This window comes from Callorhinus ursinus, unplaced genomic scaffold (genome assembly GCF_003265705.2).
Source record: "Callorhinus ursinus isolate GAN/ISIS: 27379988/994484 unplaced genomic scaffold, GSC_fseal_2.0 scaffold4, whole genome shotgun sequence".
Taxonomy (NCBI): Eukaryota; Metazoa; Chordata; class Mammalia; order Carnivora; family Otariidae; genus Callorhinus; species Callorhinus ursinus.
In genome coordinates this window covers 116,053,858-116,066,613 of record NW_027397066.1, presented here as the reverse complement: position 1 = coordinate 116,066,613, position 12,756 = coordinate 116,053,858, and the positions used below count along the sequence as shown (strand labels likewise).

Here is a 12,756-nt window from a genome sequence, read left to right as displayed (position 1 = left end):
CTGTATTATTTCCTACAACTGCATGTACATTTACAATTACCTCAAAAAAAAAAAAAGCTTAATTAAAAAAAAACAAGACAAAATCTGCTTGTTCTGTTCTCTGGCTCCCCTTTCTTGGCATTTGTCTTGACCTATTAGGGAGGCCTTGTTCTTATCGTCTTCCTGCCCCAGGCACTGTGTCAGTTCCCCAGAAAGTGTTTCTGATGACTCTTCCAAATATGTTAGACAGGACTGCTATCCGTCAGCCTGTAGGCGAAGTAGCACAAACATTTCCTTAGCAGATTTCTGTGATTTCTGTGGTTAAAATTGGCAGCAGGGACATTAATGGATTACAACATGAATTCCCATGGGAGAATCCTGGCGGGGGGTGGGGCGCGGGGGGCGGAATTCAAGTTTAGAGCTCTCTGTTATATTCCCTAAAGCTTGAGAGGAAGCCAGTGGGGAAGAAGTCAGTACACAACTCTAAGAGGATTTGCAGCATTTTGCAACCTTACTGTGCCTTCTTCGCCCTCTCCCTTGTCCCTGCCCCCACTGGAGGATACATTTGAATTTAGATGGATATCCCTAAGAAATCCATCTTTTCAGTTCACTCTTGGATGGTTTCTTTGTAGTCCTTGTCTTTTTTTTTTTCTTTTTCTATCAGTATATGAAATTTTTAAATGAAAGAATATGTATAAATGTTGTTTGTTTTAATAAGCAACAAGGGAAAGGGAATTCATGTTTATTGATTTATGATGCCAGATTGCCATGCTAAGCATTTTACATTCGTTATTTAATTCTCTTGGCAGAGTAGTCACTATTTCCCCCATTTCCTAGATGAGGAATTTAAAGTTCAGATTACATGACTTCTCCCAAGGTCAGAGAGCCAGCAAGTGTCCGACGCAGCTTGACCACACAGGTCTCCCTGGCTCCGGTGCCTCAGCTATCTATCATCTGTCTATCATCCGTCTATCATCCGTCTATCATCTGTCTATCATCTGTCTATCATCTGTCTATCATCCATCTATCATCCATCTATCATCCATCTATCATCCATCTATCATCTGTCTATCATCCATCTATCATCCATCTATCATCCATCTATCATCTATCTATCTATCTATCTATCTATCTATCTATCTATCTAATCATCTATTTATCTCTCTATCCCAGACAGTAAAAATTCACACTGTATATGCTGAACTGTCACTTTCACAGTAATTCTAAATTAATTAATTTAGTGCATTCTCTAGGGTGGCAAAATAAGTGTTTTATTTTTTTAAATTTTATTTATTTATATGACAGGGAGAGACACAGTGAGAGGGAACACAAGCAGGGGGAGTGGGAGAGGGAGAAGCAGGCTTCCTGCTGAGCAGGGAGCCCGATGCGGGGCTCGATCCCAGGACCCCGGGATCATGACCTGAGCAGAAGGCAGACGCTTAACGACTGAGCCACCCAGGCGCCCCCAAAATAAAGAGTTTTAAAGCAAGTGTCTAGCTCAGATAAAGGTTACCAAGCTGCCATAAAGTCTTAAGTGGCCTCTTTGATGAGGAAGACTATCTATGGCCAAGTGAAAGTTTCTCTACTGATTTGCTTTGGTGTTTATGCTGATGTGCTGTAAATCATAGACTCTAGCCCCAGAGCAAACACAGGTGCCACCTTTCTAGTTTACGGAGAAGGAAACTGAGTGCGCTCAACACTGCGCAGTGAGAGTCAGACTTCAGATCAATTGTCTGTAGACCAAGGCTCTTTCTAGTTTAGCATGTTGCTATGGAAAGAATACTCGGTTTATCTTCCACGCTCATAACCTCTTTATATGGGAGAAAGCCTAGGCTAGTGCTTAAGATCACACATTCTGAAATCACCCGGCTCCGCCTCCAGGATATGTGCCATGAAATGAGCTATTAACTCCCTAAGGCCTGTTTCCTCTTCTGTAAGCTGGGATGACAATAGTACCAATCTCCTAGGATTATGGCGAAAATTAGATGAAATATTGCATGTAAGTGCTTAGAACAGACCCTGGCCTGCAGCAAACACTTGATAAGCTTTAGACAGTATCGTATTTAAGCAAGGGGTTTGTGAGGGTGTTATGAAGAGATGACCAGTACTTGCGGAGATGATTTATTTCCAAGGCACTGGAGCCAGGGAGACCTGTGTGGTCAAGCTGCCTCTGACACTTGCTGGCTCTCTGACCTTGGGAGAAGTCACATAACCCACCTGAGCTGTAATTCCCCATCTAGAAAATGGGGGAAATAGTACCTACCTTGCTGAGGGAATTAACACACGTGCAATGCTTAGCACAACATGTTGGCACTCAATAGCTAGGAGTTCCTTTTCCCCTTTTGCTTAGTCAAACAGTTATGTAGCTTTCGGTTTGAAATGCTGTCTGCTGGCTGTCAGGTGGTGGCAGGGTTCATTCACCATGAATGTGGTCATAATTGAATCTGGAACAGAAGTAGCTCCGCAACTCCCCCCAAATAGGGGCCATGTTTTATGTCAACCAGGCTTCAGTACATATGCACTATCCATCTCATAAGTGCTGTTTTAGTTATTGTTTTAATGCTTCAAGAGAACCGGTTGCAACCACCTGGAAAGTGGCAGGCTGTAGAGGAAGGTCAGGGCTTTGGGCCCAGACAATGTTGGGCAGGAGTGCTAGGGAGCTGTGTGCTAGCTGTGGACCCTGGGGAGGCTTCCCAGCCAGAGTTTCTGGTTCAGGGGAGATTAGAGAGAAACACAGCCCTTGAAGGGCTGCTGTGAGGATCAAGATATATATAAAACACAGAAAAGCAATAATAGCTAATATTCATCGAGCATTTATTATGTGCCATACATTGTTCTAATTATTGCAAGTAATTTTCACAAACATCCTGGGGGGTAGGTACAATCACCACCATTTTGTGGATTAAAAACTCAAGCACTAAGAATTTATGTTACCTGCCCAAGATCACACAGCTAGTCAAGAGGTAGAGTCTGGATTTAAACCCAGGCATTGTGGTTCCAAAGCCTCAGCAATTAGCTGCCAAACTTACCTGTCACTTTGGCACATAATAGGTAATAAATAAATACTAGTTTCCCATTCTTTCACTAAAGATAAGCTTGTTGAACTGGGAGCCATTTTCAGAGTCGGGGAACATGTTATCCTCCCCACCCCCCTCCATCAGAAGGAGTGAATCCAGGAACTAACTAACTAGTAACAAGTGTTCTTTTTTTGGTATTTAATGATGCGATAATAAACTCTAGGAGCACAGTAGAATTTTTAGCTAGTACTTAATGTATTTTTAACATTTTTACGGAAAAATGTAGACCAAAGCCAATGGAGAGGAATGATTGTAAAAATCAAAGCAGATAAAAAAAGTCACAGGAAGGGGAATGAATATTTACTGAGCATCTGTTGTATCCCAAGCCCTTTGCTGGATGATTTCCCAACCTGGTTTTAATTTTCTTAACATTCCTGAGAGATAGAGATTATCCTGGTATACAGATGAGGAAACTGGTTCACGGAGGCTAAGAAACTTGCTGAAGCTCACATATCCAGCAAGGCTTGAGACCAAGATTCAAACCAGCTGTGTCCGAGTCCTCAGCTGATGGCTTCCCTGCCTCTGCTCCAGGGGTCACATGGCTATGTTCCTCATGAATCTGCCAAGATTTCCAAGTCAGGAAGTGTAGTTGGCTGGAATTTTCAGTGCCTGTGCATGGGTTATTCCCAGAAAGCCTTGCTCCCAAGCACAGCTGTTGAATGCTTGTGTGCAGGGGGAGGTGCTCTTCCCCTTCGAGCCAGGACAAAGTCGCAGCCTGCTCTTCCCCTACCCCAGGCACTGACATCCTACTGCTTCCTCTGAATTTAGCAGGGGTCCAAACTTGAGACTTAGTTTTGTTCCTCTTAAATGCACACAGGCCTGGGGTAAATGGAGGGCCCATCTGGTAGGTCGTACAGAGGTCTATTTATATGAACCACCAAGGAGGCAAGAATTTGTCCCAAGGTTAGAGTCAAGGCACACCAGTGTGATTGAAGCCTTTGCTGCCAGATTAGAGGGGAAAGATGTTGATCTTTTTTTGCCAACCCTGAAGGACTCTGACTCTAGTCTTGAGCCCTAGGGAGCAAGGGCTGGGAGTAGAAATGGAGAGAATGGCTTGACTAAAATCTCTGTGATTGGGACCCACATGTCATGCATAACAACCCAGAGGTAGGTCTGAGGAATGTGGAGGTCTCAGCACATTGCTGCAGGGAGCCAGCACCCAACAGGAAGAGCGTGAGATGTCTAAGGAAAACTGAAGAGCCTTCAGGGTGAGCACATGGGAGACCACCCTTGGACCCCTCAAGCCCTGGAGTGGGGTAGCGGGGGGGCGGCTTGGGGGGCGGTTCTCAAAGTGAGTCTGAAGGATCCATACCGGCAAGTGGGATAGATTCAAAGAAATTGTTTTGATGCTATCATACTGAGCCCATTTCTACTCCTAGGTGGGTATATTGAAGAAAAGGTGGGTTAGGAAATGCTTTTAGAATGCCTCGTATCCCCAGAGACATAATTTATGACCTCTGAGTCTAATCTGGAGGAAACATCTCACAGATGTTAAACAATCACACAAATATGCAACTTCAACCTGAGCTAAGTCCCATGAATGGGACGTACAAGATGCCCTGCTGGTGTGTGAAGGGGAATCCGATTGGCCTGGGGGATGAGAGATTAGTGAGGAGAGGTCTCCCTGAGGGTGCGATGTGCGTTTGGGGAGGGGTGTGAAGATCCTGAAGCAGATGAGGTCAGATAAATTACAAACGGCCAGAGGGGCTGCTGAACAAGAACATGGGCTGTTTCTTCTCTGATCTGCATTTTATTTATTTAATTATTTTTAAAGATTTTATTTAATTATATGACAGAGAGCATGAGTTGAGGCAGAGGCAGAGGGAGCCCGACGTGGGGCTCCATCCATCCCAGGACCCTGAGATCATGACTTGGTCAGCCGTGCCTTTCAGGGCACGTGGACAGGGTGGGGGTAGGGGTGCAATCCAATAACCTGGATGCTGTGTATGCCTCATTCGCCAACAAGTTGTATGAGTTTAAGCAGATTTTATAACCTCCATTTTTCTACATATAGAGGAGGGCAGAGAAAGGAGTGGAGATGATCTCTACAAGTCCTCTGAGGATTAAAACAAAAAAAATCTAATAGCAGCTTTAAAAAAACCCTCTGATATTTAACTTTTAGAGAAAGAGCTTATTCTTTTAACTTCATAATTCCTCAGCAGTGTCCAGTCTTCCTTACTGACTCTCAAAGTAGGCCTTAGGAGAACAGAGCTTATTTTGCTACTGCGTGAGGTCTTACCATCTTATGGCAAACATGTTGTCATTCATTACGTCACACCTGGTCCATGGGCCACGCGTTCAAAGAATAGAATGTGTCACTGCCCCCACCAGCTACCCCCAGTCCGCTGTCAACTTGGAGGACAAACATATTATCAGGTAATTGCAATTTAAGTGAGAAATGCATTGCTAGAGAGATACAGAAGGCGTTAAAGGAAACTAGAGGAAGACCACCTAATGCATGTGTAAGAATAATATAGTTGGTTACACTGGGGTATAAAAAATCGGCGTGTCAAACAAAGTGGTTGCTTAATGAATGGATGTAGCTGAACAGGTGCATGAATCGTATTGCTGTGATTTTAACTTCCCACGGTGAAATGGCTGATTGTTAAGACCCCTATTATTTTTTTCATGTCATGAAAGGAAAAAAATTAATAACGCTTGCCACTGTTCTGATTCTGAAGAGAACAGGCACTGTACATGCCCACATGGGTAATTTTCACCCGCGCTATATTTTTCCCCTTACTTTTCATTAGGTGATTGTTTCTACCATGAATCTTTCCTCCCAGAGACTAGAAAGACTGCCCTTGGCCATTTTCATCTTATTGCGCTAAATTGTGTTAGAAAGGAATGAATTCAATGTACAAAACACGAGAGGCAGGTGGAAGACTAAAACCTGGGGGAGAACAATTCAATAAAAGTTTCCTCCCCAAGGACAGGAGCACCAGAGGGGGTAATACAAGTCTGTGAAATGATGCAGTCATTACTGAGCTGTGGAGATAGCAAGCTTGAGAGATTGGAGTTTTCCCCTCTCCCTCTAATTTGCTCTGAACACTTGCTATAGTAAAAAAATGGGATTGGAAGCCCTCAGTGCAAATCATCAACTTCAGAAGAAAAATGTTACTTTTATGCTGTCCATTAAAACATTTACCTGCTCCATATGCTCCGGTACTTACCAGAGAGAGAGGAATTTGCCCAATGAAAATTGAGAGCACATTTCTGAAAAATTGTTTTCCATAAGTCTTGCAAATTACCATGCTCAGATATTCTAGGTTGTAGCCAGACCAACCTCTGGGGAGTGATTATCAGGGAAATAACCATGAACAGCAGTAAGATCTCGCACAGATCTGACTAGCAACACCAGGATGTGACCTTTTTGTGCAGCGGGCATTCATGTGAGCCCTCCTGAGTTGCCAGGAGCACTGTAATTAATGGGGCACCAGAGAATGGCTTCTTCTCTATGAGCTGCTAATTATTGCTCCCGGAGACACATATCCCGAACCATACCCAGGGTGTCACATTCTGATCCTGCTTGCTGAGCGGAACTGGATGCGTGCGTAAGGACTCCACCGACTAGATCCCAGTACCACACTGCTGTGGTCCTTTCTTTTCTCCCAAAGTGGTCTCACGGAAGGAAAACTATGGGGATTGAGTAATACCTACAGTTTCTACTTTCCTTTTTTGGATGGAGGCGATGCATGATTTCATTAGCACTATCACGAGTATCAAATATATGGAATGGTTTTGATCTCACAGATGGTTTTGCTTCCTTTTTAGCGTGTGATGTTTGGGACGCATAGTGTGACAGACGTGGAGAACACTACCACCCATAGTCAGGGGAGGTGGAAACTTAGGGCAGCTTGGGTCCCACGCAAGGATGCCAGCTGAAGGGTGGAATGGGCCATGAATCCGGCCCACTGTCCACCCATTCAGCATGTGTCTCAGCACATTCGAACCCAGCCATTCTGGCTCCAGAGTTTGAATTTAACTTCTTAACTGCACACCAAATGGACTTTATAAACTAACAGTGTACCTGGAAACCAGCTTTATCATTTACCAGCTAGCCATCACTGAAGCCTTAGGAGAGTATGAAGGTTGAAGCAAACCTTTTAAAACCCAAAAAAGTAAGTTAGATACTAGGATATTGTCTGTGATTGGTATTTCCTGAAGAAAGAATTGCCCACCCCAGTATACATACCATGTTGTACTTCTCCCATTCAGTATGAAGGTCTATCTGCAAACAGATGGGATTGTTTACTCACACATCTTCCAGGGAGACACGGAGATCCGGTTCACCTGGGTAAAGGTTGCACTGTAACTGATGTTTTAACATCAGCGTCCACAATTCTGCTGAATCAGTCTTCTCAGACCAGTGCTGTGTCCTTGGCAATAGCGCTGGGGAAACACTGTGGACTTTAGGGAAGGGCTTAGCCTCAGCCCTTTCCAGCCAAGGGGACTTTAGCATATTAGCTTCTGGACTTCAATTTCTTTATCTGTAAAATGCCTTCTCAGAGTTGTTAGAATTAAAGAAACAGGTAAAACCTCCAGCACAGAGCCTGGGACAACATCATAGGTTCTCAATAAATATTAGTCTTCCCTACCCCTCTTAAACATCTTTAATGATTTCTGTATCAGTTTCCAAGGAATGCCGTAACAAAGTACGACAAATGTGGTGGCTTAAGACAACAGAAACTTATTCTTACAGTTCTGGAGGCCAGAAGTCCAAAATCAAGGTGTTGGTAAGGCCATGGTCTCTCGGAAGCCTCAGGGGGAGGCTCCTTCCTTCCGTCTTCCTGCTCCTGCCCACCTCACGTGTTCCTTGGCTCGTGGCAGAGTAACTGTGTCTCATCAGTCTTCCCTCCGTGCCCGTGTCTTCACATGGTGTTCTCTTTCTGTGTGGCTGTGTCCAGAGTTCTCTCTCTCTCTCTCTTTTTTAAAGATGTTATTTATTTATTTGAGAGAGAGAGAGGCAGGCACAGGGAGAAGCAGACTCCCCACTGAGCAAGGAGCCCGATGTGGGACTCTTATCCCAGGACCCCGGGGATCATGACCTGAGCCGAAGTCAGACAATCAACCGGCTGAGCCACGCAGGCACCCCATCCAGATTTTTCTCTTTTAGGAGGTCAGTCATAGTGGGTTAGGGCCCATCCTAATAACCTCAGCGTAACTTGATTACATCTGCAAGGACCCTGTTTCTGAATTAGGTCACATTTGTTGGTACCAGGGATCAGAATGTCAACATCTCTTTTCAGAGGACACAATTCAAGCCATACCGATTTCCCATCATCTGTAGGAAAATAATAATTAATAATCAGTGTTTAATGACTTTAGAGTTTCTAAAAAGCTTTTGTTCTATCTGCCCTGGGAGACAGGACTTTATATTTTTTGTAAAGGAGGAAATTTCCAGTAAACCTAGGTGGCAGTTTTGTTATAGGAGGTGAAGATATCAACCTAGGTTTGGTGCAAAATTCTCCTGTTTGGGGAAATATCACCAGAAGATACTGTTTTGTTTTGTTTGGTATTTTTAAGATTTTGCCACACTTTTCCATCTTGGAACATAGTTTTCATAATTTCATAATTGATATATGCTCTAGTTGATGTACCACAATTTATTTTCTGCTTGTTGGATATTTACAAGTCTCTAATCAAGAATGTCTTAGGGCATCTGGGTGGCTCAGTTGGTTAAGCGACTGCCTTCGGCTCAGGTCATGATCCCAGAGTCCCCAGATCGAGTCCTGCATTGGGCTCCCTGCTCAGCAGGGAGTCTGCTTCTCCCTCTGATCCTACCCCTTCTTGTGCTCTCTCTCTCTCTCTCTAATAAATAAAATAAAATCTTAAAAAAAAGAAAAACTGTATTTTCTTTTTCTTTTTAAGATTTTATTTATTTATTTGAGAGAGAGAGAATGAGAGATAGAGAGCACGAGAAGGAAGAGGGTCAGAGGGAGAAGCAGACTCCCCACTGAGCAGGGAGTCTGATGCGGGACTCGATCCCGGGACTCCAGGATCATGACCTGAGCCAAAGGCAGTCGCTTAACCAACTGAGCCACCCAGGCGCCCAAGAAAAACTGTATTTTATCTGCTCAGAAAAGAATCTGGAAACATAAATACAAAAACTGTTAAGAGGGCAAGCCCTGAGAAGTGAGAATGGAAATGAGGTGAGGGGAGAGTAGGATGTTCACATTTTACTACATGTACATTTATATTAAAAATATTTTTTTCGGAGCACCTGGGTGGCTCAGTTGTTAAGCGTCTGCTTTCGGCTCAGATCATGATCCCATGGTCCTGGGATCAGAGCCCCGCATCGAGCTCCCTGCTCAGCGGGAAGCCTGCTTCTCCCTCTCCCCCTGCTGCTCCCCCTGCTTGTGCTCTCTCTGTCTCTGACAAATAAATAAATAAAATCTTAAAAAAAAAAATTTTTTTTTTTTTTCAGGGGCACCTGGGTGGCTCAGTCAGTTAAGTGTCCAACTCTTGACTTCAGCTCAGGTCAATGATTTCAGGGTCGTGAGATTGAGCTTGGCACTTGGCTCGTGCTCAGCGGGGAGTCTGCTTGAGATTCTCTGTCTCCCTCTCTCTCTGCCCCTCCTCCCCGACTCCACACACTCTCTCTCTAAAATAAACAAATAAATCTTAAAAAAATTTTTTTTTTCTTTAACAAGCATGTACTTTTCCTAATTTTAAATGAACCAATTCAAAACAAAGAGAGGCACCTGGCTGGCTGAGTCGGTAAAGCATGCGACTCCTGGTCTCGGGGAAGTGAGTTTGAGCCCCACTTTGGGTGCAGAGCCTACTTAAAAAGAAAACAAGCAAAGAAAACACCGATTTTAAAAACAGGTCATCATTTGGAAACTAAAGGAATTTAACATTTTGAATTTACCCATTTCCTCTCTATCACTTACTTACTAATTAGAAAAGATAATTGTGGAGAAAAGACAACTTGAAAAGAGAAATAGAAAAGAGAAATCTTTATTGCTCTTACTGTTGTCTCCAATTATAATTTCTTTGTAACCCACTAATAGTCCACTCAGATATCTGAGTCTCTTTAATTGTCATCCTTTTTAGAGAAAAAAAGAACAACTGGAAAAAAATTTTTTAAAACAATTTTTGATAAATAAATATATGCTCTTATTAGAATTGCTGAAGAAGTATTTGGAATTTTTGCTCTTGTTTGCTGATGTTTTTTAATAGGCTTTATTTTACAGCTGAAATCTGATTTTGCATTGTAAGCAAATATTCTTCTTACTTTTCTAGACAAAAATTATCCGTAGTCTATAAAGTTCTGGAAAGTATATATTCAGTAAAAACTTCAAAATGATTGCAAGTCTCCTCGGTAAAGTAGTAATGATTCCTCAATTATTTTTTTCTACAGTTCTGTTCAATAAATTCTGTCTTCTCAAAGAATGCATAGCTCAGCATCCCATATCATGTATTACCTTTCTTTCTTTTTTTTTAAAGTAAGCTCTAGGCCCAACGTGGGGCTTGAACTCACGACCTGGAGATCAAGAGTCTCCTGCTCTACCGACTGAGCCAGCCAGGCACCCCTATTGTGTGTTACTTTAAACGTCTGCTTTTGAAAAAGGCAGTGTATACAGGTTTTAAAAGATGAAGATTCTTGCACTTTACTCTTCTCACCATTCTAACAAATACTTATTGAAAAAAACTAGGGAGTTAGTGATGTACCTAGGAAATGAAATGACTTTAGAAAAATGTAATTTCCTTATTTTTTCTTCAATATGTTTCTCTTGTTATGATTCATTTAATTTCCTATTGGCTTAGAGAAAAGTTCTTTATGCGAGATCATTCCTGTCTGATTTATACTTATTGAAAGGTTATATCAAAAGTTTTCACAAATAATTGGGCTTGAAAAAATTATATTTGATTGGTAAATTATGTATTGATACAAATTAAGATCTGTTTTCGGTAAGTGTGGGACGTTCATCCTCAATTATTGACAGGTTGAGACAGATTAGTTAATGTTATTTGAATCCTTGACAGATTCTGACAAGTAAAAACAAGAACTAAGTTCAGGTTGAGAGGTCATTGAGGAAATTTCGAAACCATTCGGACGTCAGTGGTGAGAATACAAGGATGGCTTAAATGACCTTATGTACAGATTCAGTCCCGCATTGATTTCTGCAATGCTTCTTGTGGCTGCCAGTTCTCATTATTTTTTAACACTCTCACCATCATCAGCTTTATTTAAAAGGAATTTCTTAGTCATCTAACTACGCACGGATAGTATGATGGTATGCATGGATGGTACCTAGAGAGGTCCATATGCAGAAACACAGATCATGGCTGCCATTAACATTTGATACTGTGCCTTTTGGGAAGTAGGTAGCATACACATGACTTCTCTTTGAGTTTATAAAAAGATGAGACCCAGATAATTCGGTGTTGCTTCAGTGGATCGAGGACTGACTGGTTCTCAGGCATTTTGAATCCCTTGGAGCAGCAAGCCCAGAACCTGGCCACATGAAAGCTGCCTAATAAATGCCTGCTGCATCACAAGATGACCTTCAACTGAATGTGAATCAAGGTGTCGAGAAAAAAAAAATTTCAGGAGAGTAAATGGAATGCTTGGGCCACATGCTACCATATCAACTTGAGCATTGATTTTTTAGAAAGAGACAAAAATAAAAACATCCTCTTCTGTGTAACTAACAGGGCTTTGGACATTGAAAAAGCAGAATAATTAGATTTTCATTTTCAAATCTTTTAAAAGAACATGGGATAAAAATATCATTTTTTTTGTATCAGAAATTTGAAACATATTGAAAAATTTAGAAATATCACTCCCAGGAAAATAATGAAATTTCAACATTAGGGGGTCAAATAATGCAATTAATTATCACTCAGTTAAAGAAGAATAATCAAATAATGACCTTATCAGAGGCTGAAAAGACAGTTGACAAAATTCAATATGCATTCTTTATTTTATTTCACTTATTTATTTTTTAAAAAAGATTTTATTTATTTGACAGAGAGAGAGAGAGAGCACAAGCAGGGGGAGCAGCAGAGGGAGAGGGAGAAGCAGGGAGCCCAACGTGGGGCTTGATCCCAGGATCCTGGGATCGTGACCTGAGCTGAAGGCAGACACTTAACCAACTGAGCCACCCAGGCACCCTGCATTCTTTCTTTTCTTTTCTTTATTTTATTTTTTATTTTTTTTAAGATTTTTATTTATTTATTCATGAGAGACAGAGAGAAAGAGAGGCAGAGGGAGAAGCAGGCTCCCAAGAAGCAGGGGGCCCTATGCGGGACTCAATCCCAGGACTCTGGGATCATGACCTGAGCCAAAGGCAGACGCTTAACCATCTGAGCCACCCAGGCGCCCTGCATTCTTTATTTTAAAAGAAACTACTAATAAGCTTTGATAAAGTCAGAAATCGCTGCAAAGATCATCATGAGATATTAGGAGATTTCCACTAAAGATGGGAACAGGATAGAAATTCTACCATCACCATGATATTATCTTGGATTTTTGTTTCATACCACACTCAGAAGCATATTCTAAATGAATTAAAAATCCAAATAGTAAAAAAGTTTCATAAAAGTACTAGAAGAAAGTATAGTGTTTTATTTTGTTTTTAAAATTATCCTGGAGGTGAAGATGGCCTTCCAAAGGAGTGTCAAACCTTAAGAGCCATAGAGGAGAGATTGATGCGCCTGTTCTTAGAAATATTTTTTTAAACTTCTATTTAAT

At 41.9% G+C, this 12,756-nt stretch overlaps 1 non-coding gene across 1 annotated transcript; it reads right to left on the bottom strand.

The window, feature by feature from the left end:
• Positions 1-10,514: 10,514 nt before the first annotated feature.
• Positions 10,515-10,587, bottom strand: TRNAK-CUU (transfer RNA lysine (anticodon CUU)). Its single transcript has one exon. It is a non-coding gene; the product is annotated as a tRNA-Lys (tRNA).
• Positions 10,588-12,756: the final 2,169 nt, after the last annotated feature.